This window comes from Hevea brasiliensis, chromosome 1 (genome assembly GCF_030052815.1).
Source record: "Hevea brasiliensis isolate MT/VB/25A 57/8 chromosome 1, ASM3005281v1, whole genome shotgun sequence".
NCBI classification, from domain to species: Eukaryota; Viridiplantae; Streptophyta; class Magnoliopsida; order Malpighiales; family Euphorbiaceae; genus Hevea; species Hevea brasiliensis.
The window spans coordinates 14,143,152-14,155,257 of NC_079493.1; the positions used below are offsets into that span (position 1 = coordinate 14,143,152).

Below are 12,106 nucleotides of genomic sequence, written 5' to 3' on the forward strand. Positions count from 1 at the left end.
GAATGGATCAAGCTCATACATTCCAGCAACTTGCCTTTTTTAAGTTGGAGTTGACCCTCTTGGACTACTCCATAGATGACTATTATTTGCTATTTTCTCTAACAACTCATAAGCTTCATCTTCATGCTTAATGATGAATTCCCCTCCAGTTTGAGCATCAATGATTTCTCTGATAGCAGGAGTGACATTTGTGTAAAAATTCTGGTTTATCATCCATTTAGGAATGGCATGATGTGGACATTGTCTCTCCAACTCCTTCCATCTCATCCATGACTCATAAAGAGTCTCATCTTCTCTTGGTCTAAAAGCAATCATTTGATTCCTCAACTCTTGAGTTTTTCCAAGTGGAAAGTATTGGGCAAGAAATGCATCAGTGAGTTGCTCCCAATTTGTGATAGAGTTATGAGGTAAAGAATCAAGCCAGTCCAATGCTTTATCCTTCAAAGAGAATGGGAATAGCTTCAATCTTGCTGCATCATCAGATACTCCAGGTTGTTTTTGCATATCACAAATCATAGCAAACTTCTTTAGATGTCTGTGTGGATTTTCAGAAGGATGTCCCCCGAATTGGGAATTTTGAATCATTTGAAGAACCCCAAAATCCATCTTGTAGCTATGTGCATCAATTCTTGGTCTTGCTATACTCTCTCTCAAGTCATCAAAACGAGGAAATGCATGATCCATCATACTTCCCCTAGGCACATTAGCATTTATAACCTCTTCACCTTGGGCTGCATTTTCATTATTTCAATTATTTCCAACATTACCACCACCAATTCTAATTCTTTCATCAGCCATGTCTGTTTCAATTTTAGTTGCTCTCAAGGCTTCTTTCCTTTCTCTGGTTTCTTTCTTATTGGCTCTACAAAATTTATCAATTTCAGGATTAAACAATAAGGATGTGTCACTTGTGCTTCTAGCTCTTCTCATAAAAGATTAAGAGTACCTAAAAAACAAACAAACACAAAATGAAAAGATAACAAAGATAAAATTATAAACAACTAAAATAATCAAGAATTCAATCTTAAACAAACAACTCCCTGGCAATGGCGCCAAAAACTTGATGTGTCCCAACCGCAAGTGTACGGGTCGTTCAAGTAGTATAGAAAAAGATATCGTTCCCACGGAGAGTTGTGTTTTCAATTGAATTTTTAATGTAAAATAAAATATGTTAAAATTGCATTTTAATCAAATTAATAAAAGAAATTTAGGAATTTGAAGCATAAGGTATGAAAATGCAAAACTAAATTTAAACAATGACTAATTTAATAATTCGCAAAATAAAGAAATTAATAATATTAATAATGAAAATTAATAAAATGAGATAAACTAAACACTCAAAAGTAAAATTCAAAGCAATAATTGATAAAAGACGATTCTGTAGTTAAGGGTTTATATTTAAGTCATTTTGTGATTTTCCCTAGCTAGCCCAATCCATGAAATTTATAGGTTTAAAGGAGATTAATTCTAAAATTCTTTGAAAACTCTTTCGAGTGAGACAAATAGTGCCTTAATTAACTTAATCCTACTCTCGTGGAGTTAAAATTAACCAAGACCCATTAGATTCTTTAATCAATCTATTAAAACCCTCTTAACCCTTAGTCTATTTCTAGATCTAAGTTAATTAAGTCCAATTTCTTGATTAACTATCACTTGGTTTTCTCCTTTTGGTGCTTCAATCAAGGATTAAGAACATAACTTAATGGGGCTCTTCATTAAGCATGTGAATAAGCACACAAAAAAATGGATTAAACCTCATAAATTTCATTAAATTGGGACTAAACTAGTTCAAATCCACAAAAATAACTAAAATATTACATCCCTTACTCCAGAATCAAAGAAAACTACTCACAATCCATGTTTAACACAAGAAATTCTAAGTAAAAGAGGAAATAAATCATGAAAATAAAGTAAAACTAAAGAAACCCGATAAGAGAAATGTAAAAAATGGTGAAGAAGAGAAGAAGAAGCTAGATTTTGCTCCCTAAGAATGAAAGTCAACTACTCCTCTGTTTTTCTGCCCCTTTTTCTGTCTTCCCCCTTTTCTAAAATGAGATAAGGGCCTATTTATATCTTTTTTTAACAAGTAGCCCTAAAATGGTGTGTTTGAGGTGTGTTTTCATGTGGGAATCTTCTGCCAGCTCATTATGAAGACTCTATAAAACTGCATAAGTGGACTGCATAAGTTATGCAGTCCCTTATGCAGTTTTCGGCAGGTTTCTGGGCCCTCTGTGTGAAGCTGCATAAGCAGGGTGCGAGACTGCATAAGTTATGCAGTTTTCCATGAAGTTGCATAAGCAGGGCATGAATCTGCATAAGTTATGCGGTAACTTATGCAGATTTCTGCAGGTTTGGAAAACTTCTTCTTCTCCCTGTGCAGAACTGCACAACTTATGCGGCAAGTTATGCCCAATTTGGCCAATGCATACTTCAACTTTGAAACTTGTTTTTGACATCTTTGGCTGTAGAAATCACTCCTCATTGGCAAAATTTCTTTTTTAGTCCCTCAAAAACACCATTTTTCCTACAAAACAAAGTAAAATTACAAATTAATCCAAAAATTGACAATCATGAAAAACTATCTAAATAACTAATAAAATTGGCTAAAAGTGACTAACAATTAAATAAAATGGCCATGAAATTAAACCTAAATAACTATACAAAATGCATGTATCATGTTTGATAAATAATGTTTAGTTCATACCCCTTAGTCTTCCTTTTCAATCCCATTATTTCCTTGTAATTATTGTGCTCTATTATAAGATATCAGCTGTACCTACCCTTTGTTGTATAGTTGTCCCATCTGACATATCATTTTAGAATTTATAATCTCTTCTCATTCTCCAATTGTCCTTTATACTTATAATCTTTTGTCTAGTGCCCCTTATACTTTGTTGCCTCTTAGAGGATAAAGCACTGAGAGATTCTTTTAGAACTAGCTACAGTCTTACCTACATTCATTACCTTGATCTTTGTACTTCTTAATAACTTATGAGTAACATTTGTACCTATCCTATATGGTCTTCTACTAGTGTTCTATTACATATTATCAAACTGTTACTCATGTTTCCTTATAAATTTAACATGTTGGTCATATTGAAAATACTTGCCTAACTTCTGATTGCAGATTCTATGACTACTGTCTCGCCATTCATAATTCTAACATCAAGTCTTTGTGCCATAATCCCTCATTCTATTCTCTCATCATGCATATCTGAATCCATTAGGTTGACTTTTGTTCAACTTACTATCTACTGACTTCACTTCTTTATTTGACAAGACCATTCGGGTTGCCATTGCACACCCTCAGGTTACTATCTACTTTGATTACTTACCTCCCTAGCTTCCCTCATGCCATTAACACTCGAAAGGCCCTTGTTCCATCGCCTCTTATTCTACCTTGGGAAAAATAAATAAACAAAGTCTATTCTAGATCTTATAACTTTGAGCTCCATGTTCTAGCTCCTAACACTATATCAACTATGACCTGCTCTGAACTCTGCACTTTTGGGTCCTATACTGTGATAAATGTCCTCCTTAATGTCGTCATTTTCTAAACTCTCTATCCTTACTTTTCTATTTACCTCGTTTGCCTTTCCTAGAGTTGCATTTTGCCTCCTTGGTATTTTGACTCTATTCTTCCTAATCTTATCCTAATATGGGCTTTTTAGTTTTTTCTTTAGCTAAATCCTTTTATCTTACCCAAAACTGAACTTGAATATTTTGTTCTTTAGCTCTATTACCTTTCTTGACCCGATTATCATTTCAAAAACTTGTACCCTTTCACTGTCTCTAATAAGTCATCTACACCTCAATGTTACCCAGAATTGGTTCCCTAACTACTCTAGTTAGTACTTCCACTAGCATTTTGGGCTATACTGCACCTGTAACCAACTGTTCAAATTTTCATTTCTATACTTCCTCTATTTACTGATATTCTGTAATTTATCTTTGTTGACTTACTGACCTTAACATTATTCTATTTAGAGTATACTCTTATCCTGAGCAATAAGAAGTCCAAAAGAGACTCAAGGAATTATAGCCATGCACTAATTGTGTGATCTCTGTTCCTATCTTTTAGACTACATACTACCCCCTACTACCTCAAAGAGAGGATCTACAGGGATTTTATTTTTTTAATATCTATTCTATTAGTCAAACTTATGATATTGGGTACCATAACCCTTCATTCAATTCACTAGCTTTTCATCCATCATAATCTAATAGCTTATGGTTCCTATAAGGGAATTTGCACCCTTTTCAGGATACCTGAGCTAACCATTCTTTACCACACTCCATAAATCTCATTTGGGACACTATTCTGTAGGTTACCCTTAACAATAATAACCTTCTGTCTCTCCTGAAAGGATAAGATTATACCCTATATCACAATTGATTGTAATAGATGTACTGCATCTACCACCTTGCCATCACCATGTCAAATCTTATCATATCGCAAACCCCTTAAAGCATCATTTCACAAGCTATGAACATATTCATAGCATCCAGTTTTCTTTTGAGGGAGTAAAGTCATACTCTGCGCCTTGCTGCCACACGAAGAAAATACTAATTTTACTAAACTTTAGGTGAAACGTTCCATTATACTACCAATATTGTCCAAGACCCCATATCGAAGACTAAATGTCTCACTCTGTAGGTGTTACCTCTACCTTGAGACTATATTGAAACTTCTAATCTTATGATAACCCCTGATATAACTCTAGTTCATGCTAGGGTAACTAAGCTACTGACTCTAGTTACTACCCAACTGTAACCTTTGATATTTTAGCTCAAGAGTTTTAAATCCCTGACTAGGATTTTTAAACTCTTATGCAGAAATAAAATTCTATTCTGGCATAACTATAGCAAAATAGATACTGTCTATAACCACCCTCATCATGGTGTACCACGGGGAAGTATGTAGCTTTACACAATAATCTCACGTCGGTACTGTAATCTGCAACTTATAGTATAAACATCAAGAATATTGTATAGTTACTACGATACATCTCAACAGACTAGGTTCCCTAATCTTTTATCTCTTTTAACTCCATTGATATCATAAACTTACTCTGACTAGGCTATCTACTGACGATTGCTAGTAGTGGTACGCTTACCCCTATCTAGGGTGGCCACACTACCGTAACTCATCGTTATGTACTTGTTCCTTACACTAGATAGGCACGCCACTTAGCCCTAAACTAATAGAAACACAACATTCTTAAAGTATGTACCCTCATAGTAGACCTCAACATGTCTGTTTGCTCTAGTTTATATCACTATGTATTCCACGAAAATCGAGACGCTAAACTGAAGCACTCTTACACTACCCAAGGAATAATACAGAATCTAGAAATAAGGAATTACAGAAAAAGATGAAATAGGATCCTATACTCCGCATGTGATATCCTAAAAGACTTTTTTTAAAATCCCAGACATACACCTAAGCTCTGATTTTAACTTTGTTATGACTCAATCCTATGAGCCTGATCGGCACTAGGACCAAGGCTAGCATAAAGCCCTCGAGGCCCGTAGTAAACCTTACTATTCCCAAATCCATAACCAGGGGTAAAAATTGAGGCCCAACATGCAAATAAAATAAAATATCATATTTTTATTTGGGTCAACCCAACCCGATAACCATCAGAAACTAAGGTTAGGGGAGCTCAGCTCAACTCTGATACCATCATTTATAAACTATTTAAATATCTTAAAAATTTTTCATTTATTAATACCAAAAACTTAAATTAACTCAGTCCCTGATAAGATCAATGCTACTGCTAGCACATGCAGAGCTCTAAATCACAAATCAAGAAAATAATAATACAAATGAGTAGCCACTGATAAACCTACAAGCAAAAGGGAGCAAGTTATTCTGAAAAAGAAATTCTTCTGTAGCCTGAAAAAATAGAGTGAACAAGAGTAAGCGTTCAACTCATAGAGTAAGATATTGATTTTAAATACAATTTCTATAACTATCTAGGGCTAATGCATCCCTAAGGATGAAATGCAACATATATCAATACATTCAACCCAAAGTCGTACTCACTCCGACTTATCACAAAAAGAATCGAGCCCCAAGTGAGACTATTCTCAAGCCGATATGCCCATCCTACCCATATCTAGTACTACACCTCACGCACGTCGACGCACTCACATAACTCTAAATTACCCTAAGGCGACACCCACATCAATTTCATCAAATAATAATGCAACACAAAGTGTGCCTATAATAGTTGTATACATATAATTATAAGTGAATGCATGAGCATACCTTATATGTATTATAATATTGAAATTATAAATAAAATCAATATTTATTTACAGTACATCGGAGACTACTGTGGCGGCTAAGTGGAGGAGCATGACTGACCTTGATCACCTAAATAATTATATTATGAATTTATCAGTGCTAACTCAAATCAAGAACTTAAAGAGGCAAAAGAGATCCTAATTTATGCCAAAAATCTAGCAGAATTTTCCCTGTACTTAAGACCTACCCAACCTGCAAGATAGTTCAAATAACACTTCTAATATTGCAAGCCTCAAGTCCACATTTTAACAACATCACATGACCCCTCTTGGGCCTTCCAAACCAGACCAAACTCAAGCATTCAGATAATTCAACTATAATCCTTAAAACTAATATTCCGCAAAAATCATCCAAACTAGCTTTAAAAATTCTAAAATTATGCCATGTGGTTCTTAATAATATTATAAGGCTATTGCAAAAGGAATAACAATTTTCTGACTACCCACGAATATTTTATTTTATTCTAAACTGAATATTAGGCAAAAATAAACAACTTAGAGTTTGGGTTTACCTATGTCAAATCTGACACCTGGAATGTGTTTAAAACATTTGAAAATGTTAAGATCGATTGTAATATTGACTATGTTCAGAGATGGGCCATTGGGCAGCCGGATCTGGCCAAAAACTCGATCCCAGGCACTGGTGAGCTATCATCGATCAGATTACACCTAAATAAAGCCCAAAAATTATTAATAATTATCATAAAATTATATTTAATTTTCGAGCATCAAAAAGTCGAAAATCTCACTAAGTGATTTGAATAATCCGATGATTCACTTTTTCAAATGGTGTCTAATCGGAGCGGGGTCAGTTCCATCTCGAAGGTCTCATCACTCTGAGTCCATCGGTGGTCTTGTATTTTTGATTTGACAGTCAGATCACTGAAAAAGTGGCCGAAAAGTTTGAAAAATACTAATTTTCTCTCTCCTTGTTTTGCATGAATCTGGTGGTTGCTGGAGGTGAGGCTAGTCGGGAAAGCTTCCCCAAGTGGAAGGGAGTTGATCGGGACCGATGGTGTTGCTAGACCATGGCTGGAACGACCAGCGTAGCTTTCTCTCTCTTCTCTCTCTCTTCTCTTTTGCCGCCACAATTGGAGTTGCTGACCATCGTTCATTGCTCCTTAACAGTCGCCGGTGCTTGCTGACACCATAGAGGAGGCTCGCCAACATTGGGTGGCTTGGGGGGGCGGGTGGGGGAAGTGGGAGAAGTCTCTCCATTTTTCCTTTTTTTTTTAAAAAAATTCGTGCAACTGACAGTGGAAGTGGATTTCCACTGCTACATGCCACTGACACTTCATATCTTTTATCTTTTTTTTAAATTATATATATATATATATATATTAAATTATAATATAAAAACAATACTTTTAACATTTAATTGCATAATTTTTATTGTATTATGTTAAATTAATTACATAATATTATATTAAATTAATTACAAGTCTAAATAGGGCCAATCCCAGTTCCGATGTGAGTTGAGTTAATTCCAATTCGATTCAAGGCCTGAGTCGGCCTCGAATTTGGTTTACTTCAATCTAATTATCATTACCTAAATACAATTGGAATCCATCAAGTTTTATATATTTTAAATAATAATTTTTATAAAATTATATTTTTAATAGTTCCATAATGTCTTTAAATTCTATTTAGAATTATAAAATACATAATATATTTAGTTAATTTATATAAATGGATTGAAATAATAAACTCAACTCAACTCAACTAAACCTCTATCCCAAGAATTTGGGGTCGGCTATATGGATTCTCTTTCTCCATTCTAAATGATTTTGGGTTAAATCCTCGAAAATGTATATGCAATTGAAATAATAAATATTAATATATTATATTTTGTAATTTAAATTCATTTTAAACTCAATTATACATGAGGATATGGACCATCATAGCATGGAACATCTCTATTGCTAAATCATGCTCTTTATTTCATTTCAAATGCCTTTTTAAATAGAAATTAAAAAATATTAGATATCTGTATTTTTATAAAAAAATTAATAATTAATTAAAATATTCTGATAATACCTTTACAATGTAAAACAAGCATAATTACTCGTGGCTTCCCAGAGTTAACATAATATTTTTTTCAATTAATTATATATAGTATTTAATGATTCATATATATTTACATCATAAAAATATCATAATAAAATTAATAAAATATATATTTTGTTATGATTTGTTTATTATTTATGTCTTAAAAATTTAAACATATTATTATATTTTATATGTAAATAAAATAATGTGTATATCTATATTTATAGTTAGTAATGATAATAAGAACGTTCTTTAAAAAAGTAAGGGAAAAAATAATAAAAATTTGATTAAATGATGGTGACTAATTTTGTTAAATTTGGAGTCAATTACATTTAGCGGCTCATGTTAGTTAACATTCAAATATATTGTTAGGAATTTGTTCATTACTTATTTTGTTATTAAATATAAAATTGATTAAACATATCAAATATAAATTGTTTCACTAATGCAAATATATTTAGGATAAGCATTTTTTTATATAAAAAATATTAAATAGTTATTTCATTAGATTTTTGTTAAATTTAATTATTATTTTAAAATGTAAAATCTTTATTTTTTCAATTTTTTGACAACTTGTAATTTATCTTGTATTATGATTTTTTATCATGTAATTAATTATATTTATTATAACATTAATAATACAGTTATTCACTTATGAGACTTGCTAGAATTAAGATGGACTTGCATTTATTGTCACTACCCAATTTCTGGGCGGACCAGCACTAAGACTTGGGTTAGTATGAGACTCTCGAAACCCGTAATAAGTCTAACTATTTTTAGTCTAATCATAAAGCCCATAAATATAGTCCAATTTCAAGGAAATAAATAGGTAGAGTCTGGCCATAAATTGGACTTTCAATGGGGAGCATTAACTCACCGGACCTGTAAACTCAAAATATCAAAATCTGAGGAGCTTAGTTTACCCTCACAATCCTCAAACAAATAAATAATCAAATGGGAGTTCAGGTCCCTCATCCAAAGAAATAAATATCTCATGCATCCAAACATTTCCACATTAATAAGTTTACAACTCCAAAAGTTTAGTTATTACACCCTCATATGAGGATAATACACTATTGGTACATACAGAATTCTAGAATTGAACAAAGATAATAAAAGTAAAACTGAACTTTTCTAGTTTAATCTGCGAGAAAAGAAAGCAGGTTATTTTCAACAAGTCCACCTGTAACCTGAGGAAAAATAGTTGAACAGGAGTAAGCGTTCGACTCACAGAGTAAGTTATTGATTTTAAATATAATTTCTATAATTATCTAAACCTAATGCATTCCTATGTATAAAATACAATATACACACATAATTTTAAATAATTCAAATAATATTCCCACAAAAAATAATTTGGAGTACTCACACACCCGTGTGTCACATTAATATATATATATATACATATGGGAGCTGATCTCTTACATAGCTCTCTTAATTCCAATACCTATCAGCGAGGTCAATTCAAGCTAAACTTTCTCTTAACAATCCAAGTGCGGCGGTCAGTGAGATTATCTCAAAGCTGTACTCACTCCGACTTATCCACATATAAGGATCGGGTCTTAGCGAATCAAGCTTCAGCCGTAACTATCTGTCCTACCCATATCCATATCCACACCACACGCACGCCAACATACACACACAGTTCCAAATTACTTTAAGGCGACATTCACAATAATTTCATCAATAAAATATGCAATACAAGAGCATGCCTAGCATTTATGCATTCACTTATAAATAAATAAAAAATATATATATATATATATATTTATTTATTTATATTTATTTATAAGTGAATGCATGAGCATGCATTGAATAATAATAATAATATTGAAATTATAAATAAAATTAATATCTATTCACTTATCACTCAAAGATCACTGAGGTGGCTGGGTAAAGGAAGAAGGTTGACTTAGATCACCTAAACATTTATATAGATGATTTTATCAATATTAAAATAAAATAAGAATTTAAAGAGTCAAAGACATCTTAAATTTATGCTAGAAATCCGACATAATTTTTCTTGTACCTAAGATTTACCTAACCTGCAAAGTAACTCAAACAATACTTCTTAATTCAATGGCCTTAGGCCTACATTATAACAACATCATACTGCCCCTTCTGGGCCTGCCAAACCAGTCAAAAATCATATAATTGCACACTTCAGTTATTAAGCTTAAAATTAACAATTTGCAAAAACTATCCAAACTAATCCCAAAAATTCTATAATCATGCCCCGTAGTCTTTAACAATGCTATTATACTATTACAAAAAGAATTACAATTTTTTTACTATCCACGAATATTTTATGAATTTTATTCTAAACTTAACATTAGACCAAAAAGGCAGTTTGGAGTTCGAGTTTACCTATGCCAATTTTGACACCTAGAACACATCCGGGGTATTTAAAAATAGTGGGAAGCATTGTAATATTAACCTATTTCTGAAGTAGGTCCGTAGTCTGTCTGTCCAGCTCAAAAATGTATACCTAGTCATCGGTGGAATCTCCTAGAAACGAGAACACTTACGCGAAGCCCACAATACTAGGAGTTAAAATATAATTTTTATTTAATTAAATAGACTCATTTAAAACCCGAAAAATCACTGACAAGCTTGTAGGATCCACTGAATTTTCTGTGTTAGAAAAATTCTAAATTGGTGTTATTACGAAACTCTCGACGAGTAGAGCGTGTTAGTGGTCTTAGAATCTCAGTGGGGTTCACAGTTTGAGAGAAATTTAGCTCAAAAGTCAAAATAGGTTAAAACTTCCTAGGCTTGATCCACACAAACCATCTAATAAAAATTGAGAAAATTAGTGTCTATGGAAAGCTCTCGAGAAGTAGAATATGAAAGGAACTGGACCCGATTCGATTGGTAGCCAGATTAGTTGGAATCGGCCAAGAAAGATGAAAAGGAGCATTAAAGGGAGGAAAAGTTTTTAGGGTTTTTCCAGCCAACTGGAGGGGCGGTGATGGCAGGGGAGGTCGGCTGGAGGGGCGCCAGTGAGTGGACGAGCAAGGGAGGGGGGGTCAGCTAGTGTTGGGGGAGGGAGGAGAGAGGAAAAAAAGAAGAGAGAAGGGAGAGGTGTGTCGTGCACGGGAAGAGGAGGAGGAAAAAGGAAGGTCAGTCTGATTCGATCGGTTTGATCTAATCTGGTTTGATTCGATCAGTTTGACTCAAGACACTCAAAATTTAATTTTTGCTTTGCTCTGAGACCCAAAACGAGACTTACAAATTTCAAAAAAATTACAGACAACTCAAATATATTTTTAAACTTATCACATGGTTTTTAAATTAATTTTTTTAAAAATTATTAAAATTAATTATCTTAAAAAATAAAAATTTTATTTTGAAAACTCAAAAAATTTAAATTAAATAATATAATATTTAATATATTAAAATATTATAATTTACATATAAAATAATTATTTAAAAATTTATGATGTTATATTTATACGGAAAGCATAATTACACTTTCATTACTATTGAAAAAGAAAAAAATAAAAAATGCAAGATAAAAAAGCTAAAGAGTACTATAGCATTTTTACAATTTAATTAAATTTATTTAAATTATATGAAAATATTTAGATAATATTTATTTATGTAAATATTAAATAAATTTAATTATATGAAAAATTAAAAAAAGAAAGGATTGAAATAAAATAAGAAAAAAAAGGGTCAAGGTAAAATAGCGCTTTTCATATACCTTCCCTTTTAATAATAATAATAATAATAATAATAATAA

General features: G+C 32.4%; 1 non-coding gene across 1 annotated transcript; it reads left to right on the forward strand.

Annotated features, from left to right (window-relative positions):
* Nucleotides 1–223: 223 nt before the first annotated feature.
* LOC131169793 (small nucleolar RNA R71) lies at nucleotides 224–331 on the forward strand. Its single transcript, XR_009140704.1, has one exon. It is a non-coding gene; the product is annotated as a small nucleolar RNA R71 (small nucleolar RNA).
* The last annotated feature ends 11,775 nt before the right edge of the window (nucleotides 332–12,106 follow it).